Source organism: Heloderma suspectum, chromosome 5 (genome assembly GCF_057233095.1).
Source record: "Heloderma suspectum isolate Gila_16-S chromosome 5, 16-S_ref, whole genome shotgun sequence".
Classification (NCBI taxonomy): domain Eukaryota; kingdom Metazoa; phylum Chordata; class Lepidosauria; order Squamata; family Helodermatidae; genus Heloderma; species Heloderma suspectum.
Genome location: NC_139462.1, coordinates 201,931,693 through 201,941,087, shown reverse-complemented (window position 1 = coordinate 201,941,087; position 9,395 = coordinate 201,931,693).

The window sequence follows — 9,395 nt, the reverse complement described above, 5'->3', positions numbered from 1 at the left end:
CAATATTCCTACCCTGACTCTTCCTGCCCCCTTGGCTGTGGAGACCATCGATGGGCATCCTCTTTCTTTGGGCGCGGTGACTCGGATTACAGCTCCGCTCACTCTGCACACCCAGTCCCACGTTGAGCAAATTCATTTTCACTTGGCCAAGGTGCCCCAATACCCAATCGTGCTGGGTGTTTCCTGGCTCTCTAAGCATGATCCTCAGATTTTTGGGGGGCTTCAGCAAGTCTCCCTACTGCCGGCAGTATTGCTTCCCAACCGAGGCGCCAGTCCCAGCCCAGGCCTTAGCCTTTTCTTCCCCCTCCTCGTCTGTTTCCAGCAGTTCTTCAGTTCCCGTGATCCTCCCAGAGAAGTATGCGGCTTTTCAGGATGTTTTTGACAAGAAGGAGGCTGACCAGCTGGCCCTTTTGACTGTGCCATTAACCTAATCCCTGGGGCTCCCATCCCAGCAGGCCGGCTGTATTCAATGTCGGAGCCAGAACTTCGAGCTCTGTGGGAGTTTTTGGACGCAAACCTCAGGCGCAGCTTCATTCGTCCCTCCTCCTCCCCTGCCTGCACCCCTACCGTGTTTGTTTGCAAAAAATCGGGAGGACTCTGCCTGGTGCACGATTTCCGAGTGCTGAATTTGGTCTCGATCCCTGACAAGTACCCCCTCCCCCTCATTCCGGAAATGCTGGAGTGCCTGAGGTGAGCCAAGGTTTTCACCAAGTTGGACCTGCGTGGCACCTACAATCTGATTCGCATCCGGGAGGGGGATGAGTGGAAGACCTGTTTCAGTATCCGGTACGGAGCGTATGAATACCTAGTGATGCCGTTTGGGCTCGCCTGTGCCCCCCCCCCACATTTTCACGTTTTATGAATGCCATCTTCTGGCACTATTTTGGACACTTTCCTCATTGTTTATCTTGATGATTTACTTATATTTTCTGAGGACCCCCACGCCCATCAGCACCATGTCTCCACCGTCCTCCAGCGCCTCCGCAAGCACCGTCTGTATGCCAAGCTGGAGAAATGTGCATTTGACCTAACGTCTTTGGACTATCTCGGCTACATCATCTCAGCTGACGGTATCAGGATGGACCCTGCAAAGGTCCAGGCTGTCCTTTCCTGGCAGGCTCCATCCATCAAGAATGACTTGCCACTTTTTCTGGGCTTTGCAAATTTCTACAGAAGGTTCCTGCCCAGCTTTGCTCGGCTGACATCTCCTCTCACGGACCTCCCTAAGGGCTGGAAATCTCCTTTTCATTGGACGGCATCTGCCCAACAGGCTTTCAAGGAACTTAAGAAGCTTTTTAGTTCTGAGCTGATCCTGTTACATCCTGACCCAAGGAAGCCTTTTGTAGTGCAAACTGATGCCTCTGACTTTGCGGTGGGGGCGGTGCTTTTTCAACCAGATCGGGGGGGGCAGCGGGTTGCAACCTTGCGCCTACCACTCCAGGAAGCTGAACGTGTCTGAGAGGAATTATACCATCTGGGAGAAGGAACTGTTAGCCATCAAGTCCGCTTTGGAGACCTGGCGTCATCTTCTGGAGGGGGCACAGCACCCAGTCAAAGTTAGAACCAACCATCGCAACCTGGAACATCTTAAGACAGCCCATGCCTTAAACCAGCGGCAGATTAGGTGGTCGCTTTTTTTTTCCTGGTTCCACCTTAAGGTTTGCCATGTGAAAGCCTCTGAAAACCTCCAAGCAGATGCTCTTCTCTTTCTCTTTCTTGGATCTCCAGCCGGGGGGTGAGGAGAGTCCCTCCCCCTCTCTAAGTCTCCCTCCCCAGAGTCTGGCGGCAGCTGCGGTGACTCGCTCTTGGGAGGAGCTCCTTCGCTCTGAACAGGCTCAAGATGATTTTGTCCACACGACGGTGGAGGAATTGGGGCTAGCCTCTGCCCCCCCCCAGTCTACCCCCTTCTCTCTGCGAGGTGGCCTGCTTTACCATTCTGGCCAGGTCTATGTGCCTTCTAGACCCCTCCACGAGAAAATCCTCCATCAGTGCCATGACTCCCCCACCGCTGGGCATTTTGGCTTTGGCAAGACCCTGCACGGAGTGACATGGATTTTTGGTGGCCTCATGTGTGCCGGGACGTCAAGACCTATGTCACTTCTTGCCCAACCTGCCAGCAGGTGAAAGACCCCTCAGGCAAGCCCACAGGCTTGCTTCACCCCTTGCCCACCCCCTCAGGTCCTTGGAAACTGCTCTCCCTTGACTTCATCACTGACTTGCCTCGCTTACAAGGTAAGACCACCATTCTGGTGGTGGTGGATTTGTTTTCTAAGATGGCCCACTTCATCACCTGTTCTGGGTTGCCCACAGCCAGGGAGACGGCAGAGCTTTTTTCGGTGCATGTTTTTTGGCTCCACGGATGGCCCTAGGGTCTCATTTTGGATATGGGGGCCCAATTCACTGCCCATTTCTGGAGGGAGCTACTTGGGCTTCTCCATGTGATGCTCTGTCTTTCCTCCACCCACCATCCACAGACCGATGGTCAGACCAAGCGCACCAATGCGACTCTGGAGCAATATTTGCACTGTTATGTCAATTACCAACAAGATGACTGGTTTTCCTTGCTGCCTCTAGCAGAATTTGCTTATAACAATGCCTGCCATGCTTCCACCCACCAAATTCCATTTTTTGCCAATTTTGGTTATCACCCCAGGGCTTTCCCATCCACCCTAGCTCCTTCTTCGGTGCCTGTGGCCCATGAGTTTTTAGAGGAGTTGTGAGCTGTACACCACCTCTTACGGGACTCCCTCAAGCAAGCCAAGACAGCCTACAAGGCCTCTGCAGATCGGCGGTGCCAGCCTGGTCTGCCTCTGCAACTGGGGGACTGGGTGTGGTTGTCCACCCAATACCTCCCCTCTCACTCGCCCGTGAAAAAGCTCGCACCTTGTCGCATGGGGCCTTTCCAGATTATGGCCCAGATTAACCCTGTTGCTTTTCGCCTGGCTCTCCCCCCCTCCATGAAGATCCATCCTGTTTTTCATCGGTCCTTGCTCTCCGCCCGGTTTCTGGCGAACCTCATCGCTCAGCCAGCTCCCCCCCCACCGCCAGAGCTGGTGGAGGGGGAAGAGGAGTTTGAAGTCGTGGAGATCCTGGACTCACGCCTTTCTCATGGCCGTCTGCAATATCTGGTGGGCTGGAAGGGGTGTGGGCCAGAAGAGCGCTCCTGGGAACCTACTGACAATGTGCATGCTCCGTTGCTGCTGAGGCGTTTCCACCAGCTGTACCCCCACAAACCCGGGGCCCCGAGGGGGCACGCAAGGGGGGCCTCATGGGAGCAGGGATGATGTCAGGGTGGATACTGAGCCCATAGAGCCCCAGAGTAGTTCTGATTCTCAGGAGGACCAACCACCCGTGGGAGAGGAGCTCGCTCATCTCTCACAGGCACAGCGGCAGGGAGAGATTACTCCTGCCTGCATCCCTGAGAGAGATAGTGACCCTAGCAGTGAGAGAGTGGGGGATGGGATCTTGCTGGATGCTCGGCGGAGACGGAGGGAGCGGCGCCTGATGGAGGGTGCCGAGAGGCGGCGCTCTGCCCACTTGGCGCTAAAACAACGGTCGCATCCCGAGGATCCCTGGGTAAGAGGGAGGACCTCTCCATAGTCCATAAGTTCAGAGTTTTCCCGCTCTTCCCCTTCAAATGGGGACCAACTGCCTTACCCGGAGCTTAGGCTACTCTGCTAACTACCCCAGTGCATTTCCTTGCTTAGTCGCTGGTGTTTAGCATCTGAAAGAGTCATTAAGTTGTAAAGGAATAAAGCCTTGGAAAGAATCCCTTTCGTCTGTGTCGTGAGTTGGCTTTTGGAGGGACTTAAAGAGGCAGCTAGGGCGTTCCTGACACTTAGGATGACACTCCGTCCACCAGAAGAAGTGGGCTCTAGTCCTCAAAAGCTAATGCTGCAATAAATATGTTAGTCTTTAAGGTGCCACAAGACTCCTGGTTTGTTTGTTGCTGCAAAACAAGGTACCTCTCTGTTAATATTTAATAGTGAAATATTTGATAGTTGACAGTTGATATTTGGCAGTATTTGGCAGCTGATATTTATTTATTTGATTTGTACCCAGGCTTTCTACCAAAAAATGCACTTTCTACCAAAAAAATAAAGATATGCAGTGCTGTTTCTGACAACTATGGCTAAAAATCATATTTGGGTAATTTCTGGCTGCCTAAAAAACACTGTGTGAAGTGGATTGTCTCTTTTTAGATGTGCAACAAATCTCTGTGGTTTCCTAATGTGACAAAAATGAACTCTGCAGATACTAATGGACACCTTCTTCTTCATATATCACAAGGCTCAGCTAGGGTTGCTACCAGAGGTTTTTATCCTGCAACTTTTCTGTCTCGTTCACGGAATTTTAGAGGAGATCTAGATAATGTTTTCTTCCACTTGTAGCCCTCCCATGTTTTTCCACCATTTTTTCCAAATTGCTGGCAATCGTTACATCTTGTGGTAGTGAATTCCATAGTTTAAGTATGCGTTGTGTGAAGAAGTACTTCCTTTCTTTCCACAAAATATCCATTACAGTGAAAAGAAAGATGGAATTAGTTTCAAAACTGTTTTGAGATTAAATTGTTTCCTGATATTTCATGTTGTATATTTCAGATTCAATATTTTAACAGTGAATTGGTTGGATCCAGAGATCTGTGAGCAGAGTTCTGTTCATGAAAGGGGGGTGTTCTTGTGTCTTATGAACAGAAGGGGAGAGGAGATTTCCTTTTATTTCCGATCTGCTGTGCAGTCCCTCAAAATCTTCTCTGGAGGATAGGGGGACTCTCTGGAACAGTGTGGGAGGTGATGTTGGGGGCTGCAGAAGAAATGCCAATTTGGTGTAGTGGTTAGAATATTGGACTGGGACTTGGGAGATCCAGACTCTAGTCCACACTCACTGGGTTACTTGGGGCCAGTCACTTACTGTCAGCCTAACCTACCTCACAGGGATGTTGTGAAGATAAAATGGAGAAGAGGAAGTGTATGTAAGCCCCCTTGTGTTCCTTGCAAGAGGAAAAAAGGGTGGGATACAAATGTAGTAATAAAGAAAAAGAAAGAAAGAAAGAAAGAAAGAGAGAGAGAGAGAGAGAGAGAGAGAAAGAAAGAAAGAAAGAAAGAAAGAAAGAAAGAAAGAAAGAAAGGTGGGACTGGCAACAAATTGCTTCCCCCCACACATTCTTAGGAGTCTACACTGGGTACTTTTTCAAATACAAGGATTCCTTCTTTCCATCTACCAAAGAGCTTTACTAGATGCAACCCAATATGGGGTGTTGTTTTTTTGGACAAATAATGCATAAAGTTTTATATAAATGGTGAGAAGTGTTACTAGGAGTGCCAAAAATCCTGCCTAGATTTATTAAGACCAAACTCATGTGAAACAAATCAAGCGAAATACATTAACATTTGGAACAACCTCTTTCATCTTCATTTTGCAAAGGCATTTTAAAAGTCAACATACATTTGTACATCAAAGCCTCCACACATTTGAAAGATATAAGCTTTAGAAAATTTGTGTACTTTTTGCTTCCTGAAATAATCTTTCCAAATGCACAGACGGCACCCTACTGAAGATGCCATTTTTTATTTCCTGAACAATCAGTGCTGGCATTATTATTTGCTGGATTGCATACTTCAGTGAAGTCCTGTTCATATGTTTTCCCCCCAGAGGCATCTATCACTTTATGTTTTATGATCAGCTATGAGTTATGAATATGCTCGACTGACATATTGTACAAACATTTCCTCATTCACCTTACTTGATAAAGCCCTGAAAAAAATGGCAATAAAGAACCCTCTCCCTGATCTAATAGGAAGAAACTGACATGTGTAAGAATGAATATACAACTCCTCATCAAGATGGGAGTATTACTTCACTGAAACAACCAATATCATGCAAATTACCTTCTTTCTCCCCACAAAAAGAAATGAGGAAAAAAACTTTATTTTGAGTCTGCCCTGAATTAGAAGTTTCCCAAATACTTATGCATAGAGTTGTGCCTCCACTGGAATTAATGAAGGGTCAGGGTTGTGCATTTCCAGTTAGCAGAAATCCCAGAGCTTAAATGGGGGCAGGAATGGGGAATAATAGGCCAGAGAAGAGTTTATGTACCCTAATTAGAAGGGCCCGCAAGCCTCCCAAATGGTTGGAAACTGAAGGTTGTATGAGCAGACTTCCATAAGGTCTGAATCAGGAGTGAGGAAACTCATTCAGCCCTAGGGCTAAATTCAATTTTGGAGAACCTCTCGGGGGCTGCATTCCAGTAGTGGGTGAGGCTAAAGGCAAAAAGGGGTAGGACCAAAAATACTAAACAAAATATCAGCATATTGTAGCTTCAAGCTGTTACTGCCAGTAGCTAAGTCTTGGGAGAGGCATTTCAACTATTCAGAATGCAGAAAAAACACACAAAGATGGGAGACCACCAAATGATGAGTGACTGGTGGCAGGGGGCTGGGACTAGGGAAGGGGACATTACTATCTGGGGAACCTCAGAGGGTGAGACTGGGACCCCAGGAGGGGTGGATTTAGTCCCCAGGCCTGAGGCTCCCCACCCTTGGTCTGAATGGTGGCCATGTGTCCTGTTTTACAGAGGACCATCCTCTATTTCAATTGTCCTGTCCAATTCCGGTTTAAAGATAATGAACAGGAACAATTGTTGCTGATCAATTGTTAGCACTTGGACAGTAGGCTGACCAAGCCGGCACACAAATCACCTGGTCACAGTCTTTCACGCTATAGTGAGATGTACTATATTTATCTTTCGATTATAATAATTAATGAATTCGCATATGCAGATTGTATGCAAATGTGTGTCCTCTTTTGTTCTTTTTCTTGGTGATGCATGTCCTCTTTTATGGTGATTCATGAGTGGCCACCCTAGTGGAGGAAGACATGGGTATTATATTAATCCCTCTTTCCCCCTCCCCACAAGCCTCCAAAGCTAATGTGGACCCAGGGTTGTGCATATATCCAGACCGCAGGATGCCAGGGAACATCAACTGCTTGTTTCCTTTTGAGCTTGGGGCTTGAAGAATCATGGTGGGGTTGCAAATTAGGTTCAGAGGACATGCTACTGCTGAGCACAGTTCTCCTCTTTCCCCTTCCTCCTGTGAATTTTCATGGGCCCAGCTTGTTAACTTTAATGCTGACTTGCCAGGATAAATATCTAAGAAGAATTATTCATATTCAGTACAAGATCACTTGTTTGACATCTCTGGAATGGGCTTTATGCTGCCGCGCTCTTTGAGTTGAGAGCCAGTGTGGTGCAGTGGTTAGTCTTGGAATGGGACTTGGGTCTAGTTCCCTCTAAGGCCATAAAGCTGACTAGGTGATTTTGGGCCAGTAACTGACTCCCAGCCTAACCTATCTCACAGGGTTGTTGAGGTTAAAATGGAGAGGAGGACCATGTAAGACACCTTGGATTCTTTGCAAGAGGGGAAAAGGTAAGATATAAATGTAATAATAAAAATATTTTTCCCATGATTCATGTGAAGTGCCAGGGAGCCGATTCATATGACCATTTTCCCCCTGACTCAAGTTGATTTTGTCACACATCTCAGACTGAATTTGTGCTTGTTTAACAGATCTTGACCATGGTTTGACATCCGGAAGGTAAGTCAGGCCACTTTTCCAAACATTTGACAAGCATGGGGCAGCCTTGTTGAAATGTGGTCTGCCCATGTCAGGGACTCCAGGACTTGAACTAGGAAACTCATGGACCAAGGCTAGAACCTCAGATCTGGTGTTCCAAGGCCTCACACCAGTCTTCAGGTGCAGAAGGGAGTAGCGAAAGAAACATCAGCCTCTGTGATCAGTAGATGATTGGTATAAATACTAGGGGCTGGACCCAGGATCTGCCTTCCATAGGCAGAAGGGCTCTACACACAGAAGGTGCCTCTGCCCAATTTTCATGGATCCCCTCTCCCTTCCTGCACCACAGCTCACCCCATTAAGCAAGGTCCCCTGACCCTTGGGCTGGAGGGGCTGCCATGGGAAGAGCTGGGCAGGGAAGTCTGCTTCCACCAGCTCATTTGCATGTACTTGAATGTGGATCCAGTCTCCTCTGAGGTGCATTAGGCCTCAATGCTGACGTGTGGTGTCGGCTCCAGGGTTTTGACTGCCCTTGGGCAAGACCACCTCAATAGACCCCCTTCCTCAGTAAATCTACCTTCTTACCGCCACTGTCACCAGTTGCTCTTGCTCCTCCCCCTCTTTCTCTTCATTGCTACCATTTGTTTGTTTGACAGGCAGAGAGCCAGTGAGCAAGTAGGCAGGGGCACCTTCTGCTCCTCCTTCTCAACACCACCATTGTATGTCTGGGCCAGAGTGAGAGGCAGGTGAACAAACAGGTTTCAATGTTGAAGAGGAGGTGCAATTCTAGGGTTCTCTTATTAGTGGGCCCTTGCAGGGATGTGAGCTCTTGGCAGGTGCCCAGCCATGCCTACTCTTGACACTGGCCCTGTTGACATGTTTTAGGCATTTACTGAAAATGTACCGCTTAACTTTGGCTTTTTCCCAGCCAAAGTATCTTTGACCCAACCAACTTATAATACAATACTTTTGTGTATGTTTGTGCATTTGTTAGGGATGTATGAAACTCACTTACCTTTTCGTGGATTGATTCGCGGTGGGGGGGAGGTGATCCGGTCCTCCCCCCTGGAATCCTGCCCGGCCGGCTCCACTCTGCTGCGGCTCTGTGGAGCAGCTGGCCAGGGCCGTCCGCAGCTGGATTTCCGGCCGCGGACGGGCTGGTGCGGACACAAATGGCGGCTGCCGTAGTGGCCGCCATTTGCATCCAGCCAGGCTGCCGTGATAGGCTACGTAAGTATTTACGTAGCCTATCACGGCTACCCCCCCAAAAAAAACCAGCGTACGCAAATGGCGGTGGCTACAGTGGCCGCCATTTGCGTTCCCTATTTTTCGCCGTTCTAGCCTACGTAAATATTTACGTAGGCTGTTATGGCGAAAAATAGGGGAACACAAATAGCGTAGTGGGTGCTATTTGCGTTCCTTTATTTTTCGCCGTTCTAGCCTACGTAAATATTTACGTAGGCTAGAACGGCGAAAAATAGGGAACGCAAACGGCGGCCACTGTAGCCCACTACACTATTTGTAGCCCACTACACTATTTGTAGCCCACTACAATATCTAGCCCACTACACTATTTGCATTCCCCTTTTTTTCGCCGTAATTTCCTACGTAAATATTTACGTAGGCTAGAACAGCGAAAAATAGGGAACACAAATGGCGGCCGCTGTAGCCGCCGCCACTTGCGTATGCTGGTTTTTTTGGGGGGGTTAGCTGTGATAGGCTACGTAAATACTTATGTAGCCTATCACAGCTGCAAGGATGGCAATGGCGGCTGCAGCAGCCCGGCCATGGCCAGCCAGGAGACCAGCCACTGGAGCCGC